The sequence below is a fragment of the Triturus cristatus genome, chromosome 5_1 (genome assembly GCF_964204655.1).
Source record: "Triturus cristatus chromosome 5_1, aTriCri1.1, whole genome shotgun sequence".
Lineage (NCBI taxonomy): Eukaryota > Metazoa > Chordata > Amphibia > Caudata > Salamandridae > Triturus > Triturus cristatus.
In genome coordinates, this window is record NC_140587.1 from 16413480 (window position 1) to 16426842 (window position 13363).

Genomic DNA, 13363 nt, shown 5'->3' on the forward strand with positions numbered 1-13363 from the left:
TGCGCACCGCAAATTGTTTGATGGAGTGTGTGTTTGAGGTCGCAGGGGAGTAGTGGCGGCTTTCACTGCCTCCGGTGGTGGCTGTGGTTGTAGTGTTGCATTGGATGGTCATGGAGCCAGGGTTCCCAATGCTAGGCACTGGGCAAGGTACAGGCACAGACAAATGCAGACTTGTTTGTATTTAGTGTGTCTGCAGCATGCCAGAGCCAGAGGTGCACTCCTGGGGTGGGCAGTGCTTCTGTTGGCAGAAAGAATAGTTATTTGGAAAACCAGAGCTGAAAATGCGATACAAAGGCCCACGGTCAGCTGACACTTTAGGAAACTTAGAAAGCCGAGATATTTTTAAAAACAAGACATGTGAGAGAGTGCAGTGTTGTGTGGCTAGCGCATATCTAGCTCTGTTTACTTACCCAGAATGCCAAATAACAGTCAAACATTGTTTAAAACATATTCTGTAGTGATAGCTACTTATGTTCAGTGAAAATAAAGCTGAGCTAATTAAGGCCAAACCACTTGTGCATTGTTCCCAGAGACACCCTCTCCCCCGATGCTGCAGTCTGGGCGGAGAGGTGGCAACTGGAATAGAATGTGCCCTGTTCTGGGCAGCAGACTGCTTTGTAAAGAGTGCAACTATTCTGAATTGGGAAGTTACACAACTGTGGCATTCAGTGCACCACAATCTGGCACTGCAGTATAATGTGCATCACTATTTGGAGGTGGAGCCACAATGGCATGGTACAATATGCCTCTCAGTCTGGGAGAAGGTACTGCCAGTTGTTTGCATAGTGCACCTTCAGGGCGAAATTAAGCTTTATCTCTGGCAACCCAAGGGAGCTGCTGCTGCTTTCTGACTGACATGCTTCAAATATTCTGCTACCCTAAACACCCCGCTTTCACCGATATTACACCTTGAAGATTTTCAAAACCAATCACAGTGCAATTAATGCAATACTATAATCCATCAGATGAAACAGCATTCTACAAACAAGCATTGAAAATGCATCAGGTCTCGCCCTTGTTTAAGTTAAAGCAATTCTGTTTGTGAGTTTGAGCTATTGACATTGCAAATAATGCCTTTTATTTTTGTTTTTGTTTTAAAAACAAAAATAAAGGCATTGTCATTTACAATGCCAATAGCTTAAACTTGCTTACACATCCTTTAAGTTTGCTTAAAAAACTGCGAAGTGTAATATTTAGCGCCTTCCTTGTGACTCGGAGCAGTTCCGAACAGATGACACCAAAATGTCAGGCAGGATTCTTTGGATGTGGTATCATGGCTGATGAGGAGGCGCCGGTGCCGCGCGTTGCCGTTGTCCTATGTCCAGTCCCTTGGGTGCCCTTCTCTGCTTACAGGAGCTACACCGAGGGTGGCTGGAATTACGCGACAAGGACCAGGCAAAAATTATGCGGCAAGAAAAGGCAAAATAAAAGACGTAATGCCGCACATTTGGATATTACTTCATGATTTTGTCATGTCTACACATGTTAACACCAGCTATGCAAGGTTTCACTTCATTAGTACCAGTTTAACACCGGCATGCAGTAAAAGCAACTGTAAGGCCAGTCAACCTTTGCCAAGGGCCATGTACTGTTTTAATAAATCTCAATCCGGTTGAGTCAAACTTTTTGTGGTTGCTAAAATAAGCAAATTATGCAGCAGATGAAAGAATATGTGGCAATTACAGTAAATACATAACTATGCGGAAAACTTTGCGCCCAAAGAACATCAGAATTCCAGTGCCCCTGGCTGCACCTCTCTTGAATGCCATAGCACAGACAAGCACAGGTGACGTCTAGCTGCAGAGGCAGCATTTAGTTTCTTTTCTAGCACTTTACATTTTTGGCGGAAAGTGAAGGGAGGCTGGCGATGAAGTAATTGTGACAGAGCTGCACAAAGCGGGGATTAGGCTCAGGTCTCCGTGCCTCGACCCCCACCCCATGTTTGTGGCCCCTCCCCCATTGCTTGAATCAATGTTGTAATGTTCCTTGGAACATTAACAATCGTTAGCAGTGCTTGCTTTAGGCAGAACGTTTTTAGTATTATGATCATATGCGTAAATATTTTATCGATCTCAAAAGCTTTAACATTATTAAGACATGCTGATGAGCGAACTGTAAAACACTAATGGAATCAGGTGCGTCTCCTTCCGGTAGTGTAAGAAGACTGATTATGCACTGAAGCCTCGACAACCACTTATTGCTCGAAATGGGAACTCGGTAAGCTACTGAAGTGTATGGGATAGCGCCAAAAGCGCATTTGAAATCACCAACCAATCTGGGAGCTGGTACCAAAAATGGTATCTGTGATATTACTGGGTGCTCCGGTCTAAAGATTGTCCCGGTGACACCAAAGAGGAATGCGAATTGCATAGAGAAACTCAAGGTGATTGGGGCTATATTACCTTACCTCAGTGTGAATCCAGAGGAGTGATGGTGGTGAATCAAGCCAGTAGCTCAGTGTTTGGCAGATGTCTGGATGTGTAACTAGTTGTATGTACCATACAGTTTCACAGAGATATCTTGGTGGGGTAATGCCACACCCGCAGAGGATGTGGTCTGACGGCTAGATTGCCGACTTTGGTGCTGGAAACCAGCGTTCGAGCCTCGGGTCGCGTCCACATGCTTCTGAGCAAATCAATGAAAGAAGTCAGTGCTGAGCTGTACAACATCACCTCCCACCAACCCCTTGTGCTCTGGTTTTCTAGTGGTAGACCTCTTCTAAAATGAAAACGGGCACCGTGGTAAACAAAGCACGGTGCCCGTCTTCATAAAACGTTTGAACATTCACGCGGCTATAGATTATGCCCACAAACAGCTAAAACGCTTTACACACACTGACCTGCCGTTCAGCATAAGCGCTAGTGCCCATAGCTCTGCTCACAAACAGCGAGCATTGGTGACCATAGAGCTTGCTAGGAGCAGGAAATGAAACAAGCAGCATGCGCTGCCCACTCCTCGCGCACACCGGCTCCTTACGTATGCGCCGCTGCCATGTTTAGGTCAGGCAGCGATGCGCAAGACAAACAAAAAGTCCGAACAGTGCGGACTAAAACTGTAGTTGGTGGCCGCTGCTTCCGGACTACACAGAAGTCAGTTGGGCCACTGAAAAACAAGGTAAGAAACACTAAGCCAACACTAAGCCTATGGCAAGCAGCAGGAGAAACTACCGGCTGCTTGCCAACATATAGAGATTACTTTAGGTCTCACTGAGACAGCACGTTCAGCGCATGCGCTGCCAAGGTGAGACCTAAAAATGAGACAGGTTCTCAAATGCCACATATTTTGAAAACGAGGGGCAGATTTACAAGCCCCTTGCGTCGCTTTTGCACCGTCGTTGCGTCACTTTCGTGACGCAGCGGCAGCGTAAAAGTTCCTGCCCATTTACAACGGGACGCATCTAGGGAGATGCGTCACGTTGTGAAGCCCTGCGCCACATTAAACCTGCGTCAGGTTTAATGTATGCAGGGTGGGCGTTCCGTCGCAGGAAGCCCCGTAAAAGTGACGGAGTCACTTTTACGTCCATGCTGCGTCAAAACCCTGCGCCTGCTTGAAGCAGGCGTAAGAATTGACGCAGCATGTTAGGCATAGGGCACCCCTGAGCATTGCTGGAGTTGCGTCGTGCTTGCGACACGACTCCAGCAATGCGTGACTTTTCTGTCAACAGATGCGTCAGAATTTCTGACGCATCTGTCAATCCTTGCGCCATGGTGCGCCGTATTGTAAATACGGCGCATCCATGGTGACGCAAGGATTTGGCATGTTGGCGCAGGGAAAGTGACGCATCTCTACAGATGCGTCTCTTTCTTGTAAATCTGCCCCCTAGTTGTTAGGATACAAGGCTCTCAGAAAAAACACTGTTGAAATATATAACTGCATGACTATTCATTGGGTCGACTTAATAAACAGACCAGGTGCTATGATACAGGACAGAACACATGTTATTAACCTAGTAAGGATGACAGACAAAGTAGGCCCTGGTTGAATTCAAGCTGGTACTTTTAGATCTCCGGTCAGAAAATCAGGCAATTGAGGCATCCTACTAGCCTATGAACCGAGGGCACTCTACATCACACAATATAATTCGCAACAGAAATATTTTAAACCTGGGGTGCGTATTGTGCACTTAACAGTGGGTGTGGATGAGAGCAGTCAAATGGGGAATGGAGACATGCAAATGAAAATTTGTTTTTCATGTACATTTCTTTAGATGAGGCCTGCTTGGCATAACATTTTATTTCATGATTAAATTAAAACAGATATTCATAGGAATCTCTTTCGACATTTCTACCATTTCACCAATAAAACTGCGCTTTTTAAATTTTTTTAGAAATGTTGGTCACAAACTGGAGCCAGGAACCTTATACCAATCCCGAGGCTAACAATGGTTGCACTCTTCGGCCCACGGTGGTATGGGCTGTGGTATGAAGCTACAACAAAGTCAACCAGGTTCCCGGACCTTATAATGAGGCTCAGGGTAAAGGCTGATACTCCAGCCGCTCCGGATTGAAGCTCCACAGGATCTAATATTGCTCATGCTGGGCTTTTTGCACTAACATAACCCTCTCCACCCCACCCCTCCCAGCTAAGCGCAATTCAGCTGCTTTGGGTGATGGCTGGCAATCACAGCAAAAGGCATCAAATTAGCAAAACAATAAGACAGGACATGTTTACTTTTAATTAACGGTGGGCGACAAATTCCGTTCCGCTCGCAGAACTTGCAAAATTTCTGCATTTTCGAGTCCTGCCCGGAACGCGAAAATGTCGAAACTTCCGCGATTCGCACCGAAACGGAAATATGCAGGGCAGGATTCATTCTGGCATGATGCTCCTGTCACTAAACGTCAACAGGAAGCACTGACAGATATTAATAAAGCAGGTGCCTGAGTTGAATCTCAAATTCTGGAACGCATTAATCTGCCAAAACATTTGTGAGCGTGGTGGTGGCTAAGCAGGTGTCAGTTCTCCCCATTTCCACTCTGAAATGTTAGCTGTAATCCTTGACAGTGGTGTTTGCATCCTTCATTTTCTCGAGCGCAATCCTCATGTAGAATTCATGAACGTGGTTAAGCAGGTGTCAGTTCTCCCCATTTCCACTCTGAAATGTTAGCTGTAATCCTTGCCGGTGGTCTTTGCATCCTTGATTTACTCGAGCGCAATCCTCGTGTACTTCCTGTGACAAGGCGGTTTCTTCTCCTTGTCTGCCTCAGAGACCCTGCTCTGATCCTTTATAAACAAGAGGCATGTGAACTGGCCTAGAAGCCCCGCCCATTTGTCTCTGGCCCACACACCAGCGATGTGCAACGTCTTCCCGCCCTTTCCCCCCTATGATGGACAGCTCACTCATGGCAACCCGGCGCCCATCGGCACGGTGGCAAAGTTACAGGCGCACATGGTCACTGGAGACAACTCTTCTGGCCCTTTACGCAGCTGTAGTGTAGGAAACGGACTATGCATTTACCGAACGAGGTAGCACTTACTGATTAGCCAGTAGAAAGTACTCCAGTTGAGTAGAGGTATTGCACAAAATGGTGGCATCTTCTTGGATAAATGTGCAGGGAAGGATTCATTCTGGCACGATGCTCCTGTCACAAAAATTAAACCTCAACAGGAAGCACTTAATATATATAAAGCGGGTGCCCGAGTTGAAGCTCAAATTCAGTAACGCATTAATCAGCCCAAAATCTCCGCGAGCACACAAAATGTCACGTGTTCGCGGAGATTTTTGCCGTTTCGCGAAATTTTGCAAAAGGCAATTTAGCAAATTCCACCCACCCCTACTTTTATTGCATGTTGGAGTGCTAGCTGGAGTTCGCAATAGACTGGTACGGGACCTCTAGTTTAAAACATAATATGTCATCAATTTTCTGTGAGATACAGCTCTGGAATTGGTGTAGTATGGCAAAAGTCCTACCAACAGGGTTCATACATGTCTGATAAAAGTGGCATCCCACATGGTTGGGTGCTGCTAGTGTCCAAGTTAGGAAAGGCCCTAGAAAGAAACCCTGGAATGATCAAGAACGTTTCTGAAATAATCTGAATTTCCTATCAGTTGCAAAGGAGGATTGGTGAAGGATATTGTCCTAAGGTCTGCCAGTGTCCGTCCAAACCTGGGCATTTACAGACGTGACCCATGGCACTTAGGGTGGAGTGGCATTGATCTCTGCAAGTTTTCTTAACAAGAGCGGCCTGGAGACATCAATACCATGACTAATGAAATCACAGTGTCCAATCCAGGTTAACTGCAGAATGATGAAGTATTGATGGTGATGATGATGATGGAGTTACCTGTTATTAAACAAGGGTCTCCTAACCCCCCTAGGACTTACCTGTGACAGATTCTCTGAACAGTCAAGGCTGTTTTGGACCCCGCTCCGATGCATGCGAGGCCCCCGCCTCTCTTGCATCATCTGTCCACTGGCTCTCTCACTTTCCCTTTCACACTCGTTGCTCCACATTCTCTTGTGCTTTATTTGTTTTGTTTACTGTATGTCATGGATATTACATTATTTAATCAATATTTGACATTTGTGCAGTATTCCTGGAAAGGCTTTTTGTGTGGCCTCCAGGCAAAAATGCCTGGGAGTGGTAGGTTCCCTGAGTGCCTGACAACTCTAGCTCGAAATTTGTCTCCTACACATACCCTTAAAAATGTGTTTGACAGAGTAGGTATAAAAGCCTTTCTTTAGTTGTGATTTAGCAATTTTCTGTTTCATCAGATAACTGGGCGATGTTTTATCAGAACACACTTGAGAACATTGGGTGATGAGACTTTTGCCACTCCCTGCTAATTACAAAACATTCCAAAATAGCAATGTGAGGTAATTCAGTTTTAGTTAGCAAAGTTTGACAAATGCATGGAATTGTGGGCAAGAAAAGGGGGCAACAGCTATCCAGATAGATAACCAAACCCCAAAAATTGATCTAATTCCAGCATTTTTCTAGAATTTTCACATTTTCGGGCGTTTCATTTTCTTGGCAATAGGCCAACCCAATTGTGGTACCTTTTTAGTTGGGAATGGGCAAGCATGTGAGGTGGAAGTATTTTGTCTTCTTTTACTGATTACAGGAATAGAAATGTCAGCAGAATAAATGCTTCACTCATGGTTTTATCCTTGCAGGACATTCCGGGTAAGAAAAAGTAGCTGGATCAATGCTAGACCACCACCAAGGGCTCACGTGGGCACCTCATTTCCTGAAATGCGTGGTGTCTTCATGGTTAAGTTTTCATGACCAGCTCAAATGCCTCAGTTACCCACATCGCAAACATCGACCCATAATTAACCAACTTTACTTAACTATGGTAAGTTGGTTAAGTGAAAAGCCGGGTCTTCAGCTTCTTGCAGAATTGAAGAAGAGGGGAGGAGGCCCTGATGTGGAATGGTTGCAAGTAGGAGTCTTGCAGAGCAGAGGTGTCTGGATAGCTGGTGGAAGGAGATACAACCAGTTAGGTAGGGGGTGCCTGGGTTGTGGTGTGCCTTAAATGTGTGGGTGAGGAGTTTGAATTGAGTGGGTTTGTGTATTGGAAGGCAGTGCAGTTCCCTCAGCTGTGGTGTAATGTAAATTCTGGGTAAGAGGTTGAGGAGGAGTTTGGCTGCCGAGACATGGGTGGTCTGTAGTCTTCTAATGAGTTTCTTGGTGATCCCAGTGTAAAGGGATCTATTGTCCAACTCTTGCTCTCTCTCCCTGCTCCATTCCCTCTTGTGCTTTGTTTTTTATTCCACTGTTTTTTAACTTGCCTGTCTGTTGTTACCTCGTCAGTTGCCTCTGACTGTGCTGAGTTTCTGCCTATTTGTCTTTGATTTCCTTTTTTCACTGCTTTTTTCTGTCTGTTTCACATGCTTGTTCATTTCACTTTCATTCTCACGCTTGCCTTTCTTCATAGCTACACATATCCCAAAATCCATCCATTGTCACCCAACTTTCTCTCACTACTAGCTCTCAGTGCTCTCTCTGATCTTTCTGCACTTTTACTTTTGTTCTCCCTTACATTTCTTATCTCTTTTCTGCCTTTAACATTTTCACCCTGTTCTCCTCGACAATTTTCATGTCTTTCTTGTTTTTCACATCTTACCTAATTCTGTTTTGGTTTTCTAATGCCCTTCTTTGTGCTTTACTATTGTTTTTCCCTCCCTCAGCCTCCCTGCAGATCTTTACCTCTTTCCACACCTCTTGCCTTGCTGTGCTATCCTATTTCCCCGCTTACCACCTCCTGTGTTGCTAACCCTTCCCTCCCACAATTCCCTGCTCTACTCAACCTGGACTGACAATAGCAGACACAGCACAGATGTGCCGCTGGCCCACCAAAAGCATGCCAAACAATACCCTGTCTGTGCCTGTCCATGCCCTGCCTGTGCCCTGTGCCCTGGACCAGGAATCCTGATCCTTCCCCACAGCTATCGAATTTGACCCTCCACATCCTCAACCACAGCCACTGCTCACTGCGCTGCTACAGTGCCACTCTTCACTGTACCAAAGATGTGTTCTCCCACACCCACTGCTCACAGCTCTTATACATATAGCACCCACAACCTGACACACTCATAGACACATTCATTACCCACTGACTGTACCACAGTACAAACTCTGCTGCATTCTCCTTAATACCTGATCTCTCGCCAAACACACCATAGAGGTCTGAGACATGACCACACACCAGACTTACTGCCCTCATGAAACCTGGCTAAACCCAAATTCTGTCCCCCACATCAGCATAGCCATCCATCCCGGCCACAAGATCATCAGACAGGATGGACTACATAAGTAATAGTAGTGGAACAGTTATCATCTACAAGGACACCTTTAGCTGCATCAGACCAAACATCCAGCAACATAGAACAAATGTCCTTCAAGCTCCACATCACAGTGAACTCTACTTTGAGTGACACCCTTATTTACAGACTTCTGGGACACCGGACCAACTTTGCCAACATCATCACTTCCAACAACAAACCCAGACAGATCACTTGGAATGACCACGCCCTCATCAAATTTGCATCCAACACAGATCAAACAAACCAACCCAGCACATTGAGATCTAGAGGAAGAGAGGAAGGCCAACCCCATAGAACAGTGATCCAATCACAGCAGAAGAGTACCTGATTTAATCACAAACTTTAGCAACTTAATGAATGCCAACACCAACAATCTAGCTCCCCTCAAGCCCAACAAGGCCACTAGATCCCAGGCCACAAGACAGCTGGTGCACGGAAAAACTCAGGATGATGAAGTTCTACTGCAAACAAAAGGACCATAGCTGAAGAAGGAGCTGTGACAACGAAAACAGAATCATCCTCAAATCCAACCTTGAACGCTACTACCAGCAGATCAGAGTCTCTAAAAGCTCATCATGATAGGTTTCACCTATCCAGAGGCCTCCTCTAAAAGCATCCTCCCCTCAAAAGTATCTGTGCATAAATCTCCCCTGGTTCTTCTGCTGCAAGACAACCAATGTATATGAGAAATCTGACCCCTAATCTGACCCGGCAAACCTTGCAACGCAACTTCTCAATTCATTCAAGGAAACCACACTGACAGTATGGGCCGCAATCTCCTTGGAAAAACCAATTATGCCATGCAGTTCATTTATTCTGGGTCCCCTGCTCCCACCATGTCTTCACCAAAGGTCCCCAGACCATCAGCTCAGCCTTCATCCTGATCCTAAATTCACCATTTACAAACGTGTTCTACCCAGAGGTCTGGTAACATGCTACAGTACTCCCTCTGCTCAAAAAGCCATACACTAACCCAACAATGCTTGCCGACTACCTGTCCATCTCCCTGCTACTGTACCTGGCCAAAGTTCTGGAGAAGCTCATTAACAAGTATGTAACCGTCCATCTCAATGAGCACCAACTTCTCAACATCACACAATCTAGATTTAGACCAAACCACATCACAGAAACGGCCCTCATTGCAGCACAGATGAGGTCCTTATGATCGAGCACAAAGGAAACACCACAGCTCACATACTCCTAGGGGCAGATTTATAAGCCCCCTGCACCACCACTACATCACTTTTCATGACATACTGGTGGCTTAGGGGGCTCCTCCATATTTACAAGGAGAGGAAAAGCCACCCTCCATGACTTTTCCTCTCCTCGTAAATACGGCCCCTTCACACGCAGCACTTTGCGTGGAAGGGGCGTTCCATGGGTGTTGTTGTGGGTGTTCCCACGCAACACCAATGGAACAAGTCACATCTCCAGATTTACGAGAAATCGGAAATCTGGAGATGCGTGTGAATGCTACGCCACCCTAGAGGTGGCGTAGCGAGGCACAACGAGGAGAAATGTTTTCATTTCTCCTCGTTTTTTTCTCTTTCAATGTGTGCTGCATTCTACAGCACGCATTGAAAGAGGAAAAAAGCCTCTTGTGATTGTTTTTGTGCAGGAAGGAGCCCCAATCTCCCCACGACGCAGGCATCCTTGCACCATGGTGCCTGCGCCGGCGCATGGCTGCAGTTTGTGCGTCAGCGCAGGGGGAACCACAGAGATGTGACATATTCTGGTAAATATGACGCATCTCTGTGGTTTCCAAACTAACGCAGTACGGCGCAGCAAAATGACAGCTGCACCGTGCTGCGTTATTTTGTTGTAAATCTGCCCCCGAGACTTCTTTATGGCCTTCAACGCTTTATCTGTCCTATCCTCATCTGCTGCCTACACAAGATTGAAAACCAAGGACTCTTGAGCAGCCAGACGCTGCAGCTTGCCAAGTCTCTTCAGCTAGTAAACAAACAGCTGCATACCCAGCAGGTGGAGAGTGATAAGTCTGACAGTGCAAGTAAGGCCCCCGGAAAGGAATCTAAAATTAAAACCATACTCGCCTAAGCCTCAATGGTACATCAGTAACAACTGGGAATTTGCAACCCCTCAAGTTGTTCGAAAGTGCACAACGTAACCTGACTAGGGGTAATGCTTGAACTCTGAATGACTCCACTGATGTGAACCATACTCAATTGTGTGGAACAGCTCCACCTTCATCGAACTATAATTCATATCCCACATAGAGAGGTGATACGCAATGCGAATCAGTTCGGCTCCAGCAATTAGATGGCTTTTAAGCAGGCCCTTGAACTCTAGCTGACCAAAAACATCACTATGGCAATTTTGTCACGTTTTTTACTTTTGTTATTAGTGTATGGTTTTTACATTTGCCATGAGATTTTAAACACTAGCTGCTCTGCAAATGATGTGTCTTTGTAAAGGTTTTAACTAACCAAATAAACAAAGATATCTTCTTCTTCCTTCGGATATGTTTCATCCTGACTAGAAGAACCTGATCATTTAGATTAGCCCCCTACTGATCTGACATCCGCAGCCTTATCCGTTGAGTACCACAGGGATCATCTTCCAGCCTGGTCCTCTTAAGGACATACACGATTCCTCTTGCAAGCATCATCGGCACCCATGAGGTTCCCATCCTATCCTAGGCCGATGTTACTTCCCTGATTCTCTCTCTCAACTAAAACCCTCAACCCCTGGACCACATTCACCAGCTGCATGACTGAAATTGCTAACTGGACAGAAACTGTCCCAAACTGAACACTGGCTAGACAGAGGTTGTGATCTTCAGAAAGAACTCATTGCCATGGAACTTCTCCTGGTGGCCAGCTGAACTCAGAGAACACAGACCCCCCAATATTCACACCAAGAATCTCAGAATTATCATCAACAGCTTACTCAACACAACCATGCAAGCCACCGCCGTCACAGCCTCCTGCTTTCAGACCCTGAAAGTGCTGAGGGAAATCTTCAAGTGGTTCCCCACCAGCAATGACAAAACTGTCACCTAGACCCTCATCACAAGCAAGCTGGATTCGAGACCATCCTTTACACCCGTATGCACACGCAACTTATCAGGCAACCTACCCATTTAGAATTTGGCAATAAGGTTCACACTCAACAATCCACACAGCACACACATTACACACCACCTCAGTTAGCTGACTGTCATCCAATACACAAAAGAGCTTCATTCAAACTCCTCACACACACCTTCAGAGCCCTACATAATATAGGCCCAGTTTACCTCAACAACTGAAATTACAGACGAGAGAAGCATTTTGTCCGACTGCAAATATCGTAGAGTCAGATTGACACATGTTTTTGCCTATCTAAATATAGCTTTGAAAAGTCATTTGCTGGGGTCAGTCCATCATCCTGATTGCAAAAGTCACTTTCAAATGTAGAAATTCTATTGCTGTGGGTTTTGCCACTGAGAATTCATTTAATAGGGATACATTTGTGTGTTCATAGGAGGGTCTACCTGCAAATGTTTGTGAACAACCCAAAACTTTAAGGTTTGTGGGATTTCACAAACCCCTTGACAGTAGCTTCTCTTCCTATTTTACATGCATATAAATTTCTGTCGAAGGCAGAAGTGTGTTTCAATCAATCAATCAATCATAGCATTTGTATAGCGCGCGACTCACCCGGAAGGGTCTCAAGGCGCTGGGGGAGAGGGGTCCGTTACTGCTCGAAGAGCCAGGTCTTGAGTTGCTTCCTGAAGGAGAGATGTTTCCAGGTGAAGCCTCAGGTGTGAACTGCTTGAAGGTGCAAAGGAAGGGTTTCTCCACAGAAACAAAAATCAATCAGAGAAAAAAATGTGAAAATTCTCTTTAAAGTTGCATTTAAGCGTGTTTCGTGGGTTGAAATTACGCATGAACAGATTTTACACATTGGAGTAACGAATTATATCTTTGCCTCATATTTTCTTAGAAATGACATTAATTCAGGAATTTTCCACAAACATACTACTTTTGGAGCTGATTTCCATCTTTTAAATCTCTAGCTTTGTGAATTGTTCTCATTATCAGCATCAGCACCGACTTTTCTTCCACCAAAATATAGTACTAAGCAGAACCATCTTTACCTTGGATCTCACTAGACGCGATCAGACTGACCAGTACAATACACACACCAAATATTTCCAAATCTCCTGAAGCAGTGAAAAGTGGTTGCTCTCACAGCTCTTTTTAGGTTGAAGCCTACCAGGCAGCGGTTTGCTAACGACAACTTGGGGACTTTCGGAAAGCTTCCCTAGGAGGCTTTCGGCCATTGCTTACCATTGGCTTTATCGTTTGTAACTCACATGGGCTTGCTTTCTATTGGCTGGCTCTGTTTGGTTTAGGTGCCTAGCTTGAGCTCATCATTTCTATTGCCCAAGCTCTATTTACTGTTTTCTTCTACCAGTGCTTGATCTCTGTAAAAAGACCTTCACATCTTGTACTTAACTTGTCGCATCTGCTATGCATTCAAAGCGAGAGGTAAAATATCAGTCCCTGCGTTTCAGGGAGCTTGGTGAGGAGAGTTATGTGGCAATCATACTGGCTACTGCGGCTGTGATTGAGGAAGACTGTCCC

The 13363-nt window shown here is 45.4% G+C and overlaps 1 protein-coding gene across 2 annotated transcripts in view; it reads right to left on the bottom strand.

Annotated features, from left to right (window-relative positions):
- The window catches only part of LOC146829969 (GTPase IMAP family member 9-like), a 54851-nt gene that overhangs the window by 39052 nt on the left and 2436 nt on the right, over positions 1-13363 (bottom strand). The window contains exon 2 of one of the 2 annotated variants that reach the window (XM_085604222.1): positions 12434-12571. The gene's annotated coding sequence lies outside the window, so the exon portion shown is untranslated. The remainder of the gene's footprint in view (positions 1-12433; positions 12572-13363) is intronic. The other variant, XM_085604223.1, reaches the window with a different exon arrangement.